Source organism: Notolabrus celidotus, chromosome 17 (genome assembly GCF_009762535.1).
Source record: "Notolabrus celidotus isolate fNotCel1 chromosome 17, fNotCel1.pri, whole genome shotgun sequence".
In the NCBI taxonomy this organism is placed as follows: Eukaryota; Metazoa; Chordata; class Actinopteri; order Labriformes; family Labridae; genus Notolabrus; species Notolabrus celidotus.
Window position 1 is genome coordinate 1,632,767 of NC_048288.1, and position 12,222 is coordinate 1,644,988.

The following is a 12,222-nucleotide window of genomic DNA, read 5'->3' on the forward strand; positions in this document are numbered from 1 at the left end:
TGATGACTGAACTATATTCTGTACTCTCTGCAGTAACGTGCAATACACTGTGAAATACACTGTACAATACACTGTACAATACACTGTGCCATACACTGTGCAATACACTGTGCAATACACTGTACAATACACTGTACAACACACTGTACAACACACTGTACAATACACTGTACAATACACTGTGCAATACACTGTACAATACACTGTGCAATACACTGTGCAATACACTGCGCAATACACTGCACAATACACTGTACAATACACTGTGCAATACACTGTACAATACACTGTACAGTACACTGTACAGTACACTGTGCAATACACTGTACAATACACTGTACAGTACACTGTACAGTACACTGTGCAATACACTGTACAATACACTGTACAATACACTGTACAATACACTGTTCAATACACTGTACAATACACTGTATACAATATGATTCTTCACAGAGAAAACACCAACCACAGTTAGAAATGTTTCACACACAACAACAGGAAGTTCACTTTGAGAGGCTTACCTTTCATCAGCACTCATCTCTACTGATTTGAAGTTAATACCTCAACCAATAGACCAGTCACTCTTTAAGGACACACAGCTGGGTCCAGGTCCAGGAGAGTCTGGTCTCTGATGTTGGACACTGACAGAATCACAAACACTGATGAACAAACATGAACTCTGAAAATCTTCCAGGTTTGAGTGCTGCTGAAATTTACTACAAACTTTCCTAATGTTTGATTCTGATAAAAACCCTGTGATCGATTATTACTTTGGATGAACAGACTGACGTCCTTCTTTAAATTCATTAGCTAGATCTTTAGACCAATCACTCTTTAAGGACACACAGTGCTCACACGTCCTCACATTGATTCATAGCAGAGCCTCCATCTTCACACAAATACAACATGTTCATTATTACAACAAGCTTTACACCACAGAGACACACACTGCGCTCTGACACAGTGTCAGTCCTGCCTCTACCACCAGATGGAGCCACATTCATTATATTCCTTCATTACCCGGCTCTCTGACTGACTTCTGGCTGGGTAAGATGCTTGATTCTGATTGGCCAACACTCTTTGATGATGGTTATCAACTTTCACTCACATGGACAACGCCAGAGGCAAACTGATCACACGTCATGTAGAATTAAAAGAGTTCAGACACATTTAGCTTCTGCTTGTTGACACCACAGACTGTAAGGTGAAGGGATACCGTTAGCTTCCGTTAGCATCAAAACAATGTGATCAAATCTTAGTTTCTGTTAGCATGCTTAATCAGCAGGCTACAGACGTTTTCATCTTGGACCCTGTCCATCAATATGATGAAGGAGTGGAGCAGGTGAGAGAAACTTTAGGTTAGTGATCTCTACAAAGAAAGTTAAACCATGAGCGGTGGTGATGATAGCAGCAGGGTTCAAAGTTGTGACATTAGTTTCTTTTTAAAGGTGTGTGAACCACAGAGCTCAGAGAAGGAGAGCTGAATGAGGACAGTTTCATGTTCAATCCACCACAACAAGCAGAGAAGAATCCATCTCGGACTATTTTCTTAGATACTGTATACATGAATCCTTAATCAATAAAATAATCTTTAATCAATGTTTTAACGTGTTTGTAACTTAAGTTAGTAGCTGAAGAAGTACTTGATGAAGCTTTCCTTCTTGTTGACTGGAGAGCTCGTCTGGATCCATTTAGAGTTCAGTTCAACATGAAGACATGAGAAAACTTTCATTTGATGTTTGGCAGAATGAAGAAAGTACTCACCAGGTGAATTCAGATCCACTTCCTGCTTCACTTGTAGAAGAACCAGAGAGAGACTGTGGTGGAAAAACTGAAGATGAAGAGATGGACAACAAACAAGTCTTAGTCTTGTTAATAAAATATCTTTACGAACAGTACAGAGTCTCCTCTCTGCTGACTGACACAGAGAAACTGCATCTGCTGGTTATATCATGTTTATGATTTCATAAACTAAGTGCTGTCTTCAGCATTTCCCAGAGACAGTTCCTCTTTCAGTCACAGCAGAGCACTGACCACACCTCCTCACACATCCTGTTTCCCAGAGCCTTCAGGACTACACACCACGTGACTTAAAACACACTGAGCGTTAGAATAAGGTTGTCATCTTAGAACTACAGCAAATAGAACATTAAACTTTAAACATACATCATTTACAGTAACTATCCATCACAACACTCTGCAGCTGCCCCTCCTTCATCAGTTCATCATCATCACTCTGAGGTCACCCCCTCACCTCTGAACAGTCAAAGTCCAACCACAGAAAGCAGGAACCTGCAGACTTCCTGTCAGGACATGAGAGAGAACGCATGATAATATCTGATTTCACTGCTGCTGTGGCGGCTTTTCTATGGGTTTCGGCCGCCTTCCGTAGTTCAGAGGAGACCTGCGGTCCTGACGCGCTCCAGTAAAAAACAAACAGTCTTGCTTGGATCTAACAGAAGATTTATTACTGTTGATCAGCAGTTTTCACAACAAAAAATATGATCTTAATTAGGCTTTTCTCTGCAGTTAAATAACGAAAAAGAGAGCGGTCCAAAAACAATACGGCTCTCCCCTGTCTCATCAGTAACACCTGTCCCACGCTCCCTTATGTCACATTTCCGGGGAGGAGGATCTCATGATATAAACATTTAAGTATTTGAAATAAAACATAAACTTAGAGCCTTTCATCATTTCATGCAGTACTATTAAAAATAACAATAATCATCAAAATATGCAGAAATGGCTCTGACAGACCAGCCCCTAATTGTTTATCATAAAGCAATTACTCAAATAATACAACAATAGAGCCATTACATTCATGCAGGACATTTGTCTCTGCTAACCAAGTCCATGTTATAGTCCATATTCTGCTCTCGAAAGGCAAAAGACCCTTTGGTGGGTCAGACAGTCCATAAAGTCCCTTTCTGCTCTGCTAGCAGTCAGTGGTGCCCCTCACTGAGAGAAAAGGGGACAAACAAACTCAGTCTGCTGCCTCCAGAAGCAGACAGAGCTTGGTGATGGGTCTTTGAATGGTGCTGGTCTTGGTCTTCACCAAGACACTCCGAATCAGTCCTTTTGATCCTGGAAGAGCTTTAACCACTTGTCCTAGGAGCCAGGTGTTTCTTGGGGCATTGTCATCAATGATGACAACAAGATCTCCAGGAGCGAAGTTCCTCTTGATGTCATTCCATTTGTGTCGTTCCTGTGCCAGTGGAATGTATTCTCTGGTCCATCTTCTCCAGAATAAGTCTGCGATATACTGCACCTGCCTCCATCTTTTACGTGAGTAGATGTCCTTTTTCTCAAAGAGTCCAGGGGGCATGACAGGATTTGATTTTAGAAGAAGCAGAGGATTCAGAGTAAGGGGCTCGAGGTCATTTGGGTCACTGGTTACTGTTGTAATTGGTCTATCATTCATAATTGCTTCCACTTCACACAAAGCTGTGTGTAGACCTTCATCATATAGAGTCTGATCCTTTAAGACAGAGTAGAGAATCCTTTTCACCAGTCTAATTAGTCTTTCCCATACTCCACCATGGTGCGCTCCTGAGGGGGGATTGAATGTCCACTCAATTCCTCTTCTTAGAAGCATTTTTTGGATTTTGTCATTATCCAGTTGTTTTACAGACTCCTCCAATTCCTTCTGTGCACCTATGAAGTTGGTGCCTTGATCCGATCTGATGCTTTTGATTGAGCCTCGACGACAGATGAATCGACGCATAGCATTTATGCATGCATCTGTATCCAGCGGACTGGCAACCTCCAGGTGAACAGCACGGCTTACAAGGCAAGTAAATATTACCCCCCATCTCTTGACCAGAGCACGGCCACGTCTCACCTCAATGGGTCCAAAGTAATCTACACCCACAGTGAAGGGTGGAAGATCTGGTGTAACTCTGTCTAGAGGGAGATCAGCCATCTTCTGCTCACCAGCTCTCGCCTGTTGTCGTCTGCAAACCACACAGCTCTTGATAATCCTCCTTGCTGAAGAGTTGGCACCAGATAGCCAATCGCGCTGTTGCAGTTTGGAGAGCATGTGACCTCGTACAGAGTGACCAACTTGTCTGTGAATATGGCTCAATATTACTTTTGACACATGAGAATGTTTAGGCAGGATCATTGGGTGTTTAGTCTCTGTTGGCATAGCCATCCTCCTTGTCCTTCCTCCCACTCTCAGGACATCAGCATCAGCATCAATGAAAGGGTCCAGTTTATACAGGGAGCTTCCTCTTCTACACAGCTTTCCCTGTTTGAGACAGGCCATTTCCTCTTTGAAGTGCTGTCTCTGCTCGTAGCAAATAATGGCCTTTTCTGCATTTTCACTGTCCTCCACTGAAAGATCTGTGACTGCAGTTATTTTGAGAAGAAGCATCCCATCTCTAAGTGATTTTCCTTAATCTTGACTGATCAATGCACATTTCTCTTTCCTCTTCCTGTTCATCTGCAGAAGGAGATTCTTTAGTTTCATCATCCAAGCTACAGCTCTTTTTAGATCATTCCATGATGAATAATACTCCATCAGCTTGCTTGTTGGAGTTTTTTCTGCAGCTGCGGTGACAATGCTGCCTACAATAACTTCCTTCCTCACCTCTGGATCATCTTGAAGGATTGAGTCAAGCTCTTCAGGCTTTCTTGGCCATTCTGTTTTAGGTTTCTCCAGAAACACAGGTCCTTGAAGCCATGTCTTAGATCCGAGGAAGGGTTTGATGCTCAATCCCCGAGATGCATCATCAGCTGGGTTGTGTTTAGACTCCACAAACCTCCACTGACTCATCTTTGACAAGTTATGGATCACTGAAATCCTGTTAGCTACAAAAGTTCGAAACCTTCTTGTCTTATTTCCAAGATATTTCAGGACAGTCTGGCTGTCGGTCCAGAAAGTGGATTCTAGGAGCTGTATTTTGAGTTCTGAGCGAAGCATCCTGTCTATTCGTGAAGCCAGTGTGGCAGCAGTGAGTTCCAGTCTTGGGATTGTCATTGTTTTGAGTGGAGTGACTCTTGATTTTACCATCACAAATGTAACATGTACTTCCTCAGAGTTGTTTGTGAGTCTTAAGTAACTTGCAGTTCCGTAACTTTGTTCACTTGCATCACAGAAGTTGTGCAGTTGTGCAGTTTTTACTTGGCGGAAGTTTTTTGGTTTCATACACCTGCTGATTTGGAATTTGTCCAGCTTCTCCAGATCATTGAGCCACTGTTGCCATGGCTTCAGCAGTTCCACAGGAACCACTTCATCCCATCCATACTTAGCCTTACAGAGTTCTTGGAGGACTTGCTTGGCTTTGAGTATGAAGGGGGCAAGGAAACCAAGAGGATCGTACACAGAGCTAACAATGGAAAGTATATTTCTTCTGGTGGGGGTTTTGTTGTTAACAGTGACATGAAAGCTGAATACATCCTTCTCAGTGTCACAATACAGTCCTAATGCTCTGTCAGTAGGCAGTTTCTCCCTGTCCAGATCCAAGTTTTTCATTTGTTTTGCTCTGTCGTCTTCAGGGATGGATGCCAGTACAGTACGACTATTACTAACCCACTTGGTCAGCTTGAATCCTCCAAGAGAGCACATTTCTTTGAGGTTCTTGACAAGACTTATTGCTTGCTTTTCTGTTGGAGCAGACTTCAGACAATCATCAATGTAAAAATTGGACTTGACTGTGTCAGACACTTCTCCATCAAAGATGTTACTGTTATCTTCTGCAGTCTTTTGCAGTGCAAAGTTTGTACAGGCTTGAGAAGAGACAGCGCCAAACAGATGAACTGTCATCCTGTATTCCTCCAATGGCTTGTTTGTGTCACCCTCTGGCCACCATAGGAATCTGACAAAGTTCCTGTCCTCTTCATTGACTCTCACCTGGTGAAACATACTCTCAACATCTGCCATAATTGCAGCTGGCTCTTGTCGGAATCTGAGCAGAACACCAATCGGTGAGTTAGCCAAGTCTGGGCCTTGTAGCAGTACATTGTTGAGTGATGTGCCTTTAAAAGTTGCTGCACAGTCGGGGTGCTGGTGGCCTAGCGGTCTAAGCGCCCCACATATAGAGGCTATAGTCCTCGTCGCAGGGGTTGCCAGTTCGATTCCCGGCTGGTCGACCATTTCCTGCATGTCTTCCCTCCTCTCTGCTCCCCACATTTCCTGTCTCTCTTCACTGTCCTATCAAATAAAGGCAAAAAGCCCCAAAAAATATAACTTAAAAGTTGCTGCACAGTCAAAGACTACACGGAGGGTTTTTTTGCGTTTATGATACACACCATGGTGGGGTATGTACCACAGTCTGCCACTCTCTGGTGTTAAATCTTCCGGTGGTACCTTCGCAGCATAGCCTTTTCTTATGATGTCACTCAGGAAGTCTCTGTACTCGCCTGCATAAACTGGATCCTTTTGGAATCTCCTTTTCAGATGTAACGTTCGTTGCTCTGCCACGTGATAGTTGTTTGGCATGCTGATGTTCCTGTCACGAAGAGGTAAAGGTAAGTAGTAGTGGCCATCCTTGAGAGTAACAGATCTTGAGGCAATTTGCATGAACTGTAGGTCATCAGCTGACATCTCCGCCATCTCCTCATAGTCTTGCTCTGGGAAGTCATATGCATATTGTCTTTCCAGGAGCCTTTCAACGTGCACAATGGAGATTCGGTTCACCGATGCCACAGTGCGTTCCTCCTCCATAGCAGTAGAAACATTGAGTGGACCATTAACCACCCATCCTAGCAGTGTTTTAACTGCATATGGTCCATTTCCTTGGCTATTAATGACTCTCCACGGTTCCATAGCCTTTGGTACGTTGACACCGATAAGAAGATCCACATCAGCTTCTATCTCCTTAACCTTGATCTCCTGCAGGTAGGGCCACTTGTTTAAATCAGCCTGTGCGAGAAGGTTTCTCCTTGTCACAGGGATCTTGTCTTGAGTATATAACTTTGGCAGTGGCAGGTAGCTATCATCCTCTATATGACTCACCTCTAGACCAGTCAGCTTATAGCTCTTAGCAGTTTTCTCTGTTCCCATAGTCTGCAAAAGAACTTCAGTTCTGCGGCCTCTAGCATTGAGCTTCCTCGTGAGGTTCTCCGTTACAAACTTTAACCCTAACTGGAACTATGGCGAGTATACAGTCATTACCAGCCCCAGCTCCTTCTCCCTCTCCAAGTGACACAAGAGCACTGCTGATCGAGGTTTCCTCGGGTTTAGCTGCAAAACTGTTCAGCTCCTCCTTGTGAACATCTGTCTCGAATTTGGGAGATCTCTCTATGTGCAGAACAGTGGGGTGTCTGCCCTGACAATTCTCACATTTCATTCTTCTTTTGCAGTTTTTGCTCAAATGTCCCACCTTCAAACATCCGAAGCACAATCCATTGTCTCTAAGAAACTTAATTTTAACTTCATGAGGTTGTGTATATAACTTCTGACATTCAGCTACAGTGTGTTTGCCAGCACAAAAAGCACATGAGGTGTCTGTGTGTGTGCTGGGGTCCAAGTTGACTTTAATGGCTGGTTTCTCTTGCGTGTGTTGTGCTTTGCTAATGGATACCATTGCCACTGTGGTAGCAAAGCTGCTTCCTTTGCGTTTCAGTGGGTTTGGTTTTGTGTCTGTGGTGGGTCTGGCCTTTAAAGTCCTAATATGTGAGAGAGGATCCTGAATATCACCAAAGAGAGGATCTTGTAGTATGTTAGCTTGCCTCTCAATGAAAGCCACAAGGTCCTGCAGTCTTGCTCTTGTGTTCCTCCGCTCCAGAATGTCACAAGCTGCAGCTCTCCACCTCTCCCTTAGTTTATAAGAGAGTTTTGTCATAATGAGCTTTAAATTGGACGGTAGGTCAAGCTCCTCCATGTCTTGCAGACCTCTCATGGCAGTACAACAGCCTCTTAAGAAAAGTGCATAACTTTGCAGTGCTTTTCCATCTCCTGCCTTTATGTTGTTCCAGGTCAGAGCTTTTGTCATATAAGCATTTGCAATCTTAATGTTGTTTCCGAAATGCACCTTTAACAGTCTCTTTGCCTCTATAAAGCCGGGTTCGGCGTCCATATGAAAACAGCTTCTGACCAACTCACGGCAGGGGCCTGATGTGTATTGCTCCAGGTAATACAACATGTCTTGGTAGCTATTGGTTTTCTCCTCAATGCCATGCTGGAATGCCCTCATGAAGGTTTGATAATCAAGTGGGTTACCATTAAAAACTGGGATTTCACGTGCGGGCAGGGATACTTGCTTGTGCTGCAAAGCCAATAAATCAGCAATGTCATTTTGTCTCTGCATTACAGTCAGGAAATTGTCATCATTGTTTGTCATGTTAATCACTGTTGCTGTTTGTGGAGAACTCCGAACTGTAGGGTCATGCTGTTGCAGAGTGATACGTGTTGTTTTCTTATTTTGTTGTGGAGAGCTTGCTAGCGGTTTTGGTTGTTGGTTCAGATATCTTTGAAGGGGGATTTTGGGAATCGCTCCAAGTTCTGTGAATTCAACGGCAGATGCTTCTGGAATCACTGTCACATCTGCTTTTTCCTGTGTAAGTTTCCAAATATTCATTCATGCCATCCTCATGCTGCTGTTGTGGTTCAGATGTTGGTTCAATTTTTGATTCAAAGTTCTCCAGCACCTTTAATTTTGCATCTGATTTCGGCCAGCCTCGTTTCCAACTCCATTTGTTCCAATCTGGTGTTTAGTTGAGCTTTCTCCTTGTCCAGAGCATGTTTCCTTTCTAAAGCTGCTGCTCGGGCAAGCAGTGCCGCCTTTTCTGTGGCAACTTTAAGACGGGCTGAGGCAGCAGAAGTGGTGGATCCTGATTTTGAGCTCTTTGAGACCCTTGAACTCTTTGGAACATTGGAAATACTGTCCTTGGGTTCAATGAGTGACTGAGGATCTGTTTGAGAAGTTTTCCATTGTCCAACATCCTTCAGGAAATTCTCAAATGTGGACATTTTTGGTTCATACCAATCAATTCTCTCCTTTTCCTTTATTTCCTCAGACAAAGACATTTGCACCAATTCATGAACCTCCTTAAAATCATTCAGTGATCTTTGAAAAAGGGCTACAGATTCATCCACTTTCTCAACATTCCCTCCCGTTTCCATCAAGGTTTTTGTTTCATTCATTTTGCGCGTGCACGCTCCAAGTTTCCCTTTGCGCGACGCGCTGAGTGATTTAAACCTCTCCTCAGCATCAGCTGCATCACTCTGCACTTTATCAGCATCCATTATTCTTTCCGTCTTTATTCACAGAGCAGATTAATTCATTTATCAACACCGTTCCTTTCCTTGTTTGCAGAACTCATTCATATTCCTTGTCCATTCACAAACATTTCACACGCATCCGATCCCGTGGCATTTCATTCATAATGTCGAGTCCGACTCTTACTCACGGGTCCGCTGAGGCCGATGCCTGTGTCTGGGTCATAAAAGTCCTGTGCTTGTTCCGTTGAGTCGGATCATCCACATATCCACAGGTTGCGGTGTTTTTGGGCAAAGTGTGGCGGCTTTTCTAAGGATTTCGGCCGCCTTCAGTAGTTCAGAGGAGACCTGCGGTCCTAACGCGCTCCAGTAAAAAACAAACAGTCTGCTTGGATCTAACAGAAGATTTATTACTGTTGATCAGCAGTTTTCACAACAAAAAATATGATCTTAATTAGGCTTTTCTCTGCAGTTAAATAACGAAAAAGAGAGCGGTCCAAAAACAATACGGCTCTCCCCTGTCTCATCAGTAACACCTCTCCCACGCTCCCTTATGTCACATTTCCGGGGAGGAGGATTTCATAATATAAACATTTAAGTATTTGAAATAAAACCTAAACTGGTAACACTTTACAATAAGGGTCCCTTAATTAGCGTTAGTTAATGCATTATTAAGCATTAATTAACAGTTTAATAATAGTTTAATAATCGTTACAATGTATTTCCTAACATTAACTAACACATTAGTTAATGCATTAATAAGCAGTTAATTAATGTCCACTGCTCAGAGTTAATTAATACATTATTAAGCATTAATAAAAGTTACAAAACTTAATTAGTTAACCATTAGTGAATGCTTTCTGGACCCTTATTGTAAAGTGTAACACATGCATCACTTGAGTAACACATTATAAATGCTAAACTGCCTCATAAGCATTACTTAACCATAATTAAGCATTAGTGAATGCTTTTTGGACCCTTATTGTAAAGTGTAACACATGTATCCCTTAGGTAACACATACACTGAAGCAAAATGAGTTGAAATGTAGTTGAAGCAACACATATAAAGAATTCAACACATTTTATTTAGAATAAAACAGATAATCACAGATAACATCTCAACTGGCACAGAGAAGTACGGTGGCCCTGAGAGCTCACAGCACTGCAACTTAAGAAAACACATGCAAAAAGACAAAACACAACAGAAGTGTTTCCAGAGGACACTTAAAAGTGATGCACACGCTTATGCTTATGCTGATGCTAATAAGGCAGTTTAGCATTTATAATGTGTTACTTAAGTGATGCATGTGTTACACTTTACAATAAGGGTCCAGAAAGCATTCACTAATGGTTAACTAATTAAGTTTTGTAACTTTTATTAATGCTTAATAATGTATTAATTAACTCTGAGCAGTGGACATTAATTAACTGCTTATTAATGCATTAACTAATGTGTTAGTTAATGTTAGGAAATACATTGTAACGATTATTAAACTATTATTAAACTGTTAATTAATGCTTAATAATGCATTAACTAATGCTGATTAAGGGACCCTTATTGTAAAGTGTTACCCATAAACTTAGAGCCTTTCATCATTTCATGCAGTACTATTAAAAATAACAATAATCATCAAAATATGCAGAAATGGCTCTGACAGCTGCTCATACTGACACATGGAAACATTCACGTTAGCCTTCTTTAGTCTTTAGAAATATTCTTTGATCTGTGTTTTATTCCAGAGATCAGACAGCAGAGCAAAGCACTCAGACATCACAGACATCAAGTTCATCTCTGGTAGGACAAGGTCAACACTCTGCTAATCTTCAGTACAAACTCTGTTCTGACAGGGATTACCTTTTGGACCACATGAGAGCTGCAGGTCAGAGGTCAGCTGAGGGATGACCAAACTGAACAATGAGTTCTGTTGGCTGAGTGTGTTCATACTGTGATATCTGAATACTCTATGACTAAAGAAGCTGCTACATGTGGTGTGTGAATATTGTAGAATCATCAGTGTTCAATCATCTCTAGTCTCATGTGTCTGTTCTTTCAGTGATATGTTTCATGTTGCTCTTGTTTCCAGTTTTAGCCTTTCATCAGGTGGAGAAGGATTTTAGAGCCTGACTTTGAAAAGTTTGATTGTTGAAGGGCTTGAACTTTGATGTTGCACATTTACATCAACTCCAATGAAGAAACACTAAATAAGAGAGGACGAGTGAGATGTTACTCAAGAAGGGAAAGACCCAGCAGCATGTTCATCGTATAGACCAATATCTCTCCTTAATGTAGACCAAAAGCTATTCTCATCAATTATGGAAAACAGATTGTCAAACATATGACCCAACTTAATGAACTTAGATCAAACAGGATTCCTCAAAGATCAGAATCTAAGTGATAATGTGCTGCGTACTCCTGATACACTTGATCACTCAATAAAAACAAAGCATCATATGTTAACATTGACTTTAGACACTGAAAAGCCTTTTGATAGGGTGTCATGGCTTTTCTTATATGAAGTATGTGAGACAGCTGGATTTCATCAAACATTTATTAAACTGATCAAGGGAATACATAAAGAACTAAAAGCAAGAGTAAGAGTGAACGAACGCTTTCAAAGACCTTTACACTGAAAAGAGGAACAAAACAAGGGGATCCATTGTCCCCACAAATGTTTGCACTCTGTGTAGAACCCTGAGCTGAACGTATAAGGAACAATAAGAGAGTTAAAGGTCTCACTACAGAGGAAGAAGAACACACACTTGCTTTATATGCAGATGATATTATAGTAGATCCCGACTATCATCCCACATACCATACATGAAAAAGGTGGGCCGTAAATATGAACCTCATTTGTACTGCTGGATCACACATATATCCGGTGGGTCGTGTGTAATAGTTAGTGTTTGGTCATTATTAAAGACAACAAGGTCCGTGGTAAGGATTGTTTTGTTTGAGGATTGAAAAAAAATGGACGTGAAGTGTGTGTGAGCGTGTGTGTCAGTGAGTGTCTGTTTCTTTATGTATGAGAAACAGTGAGCATCAAACACAGCGTGTA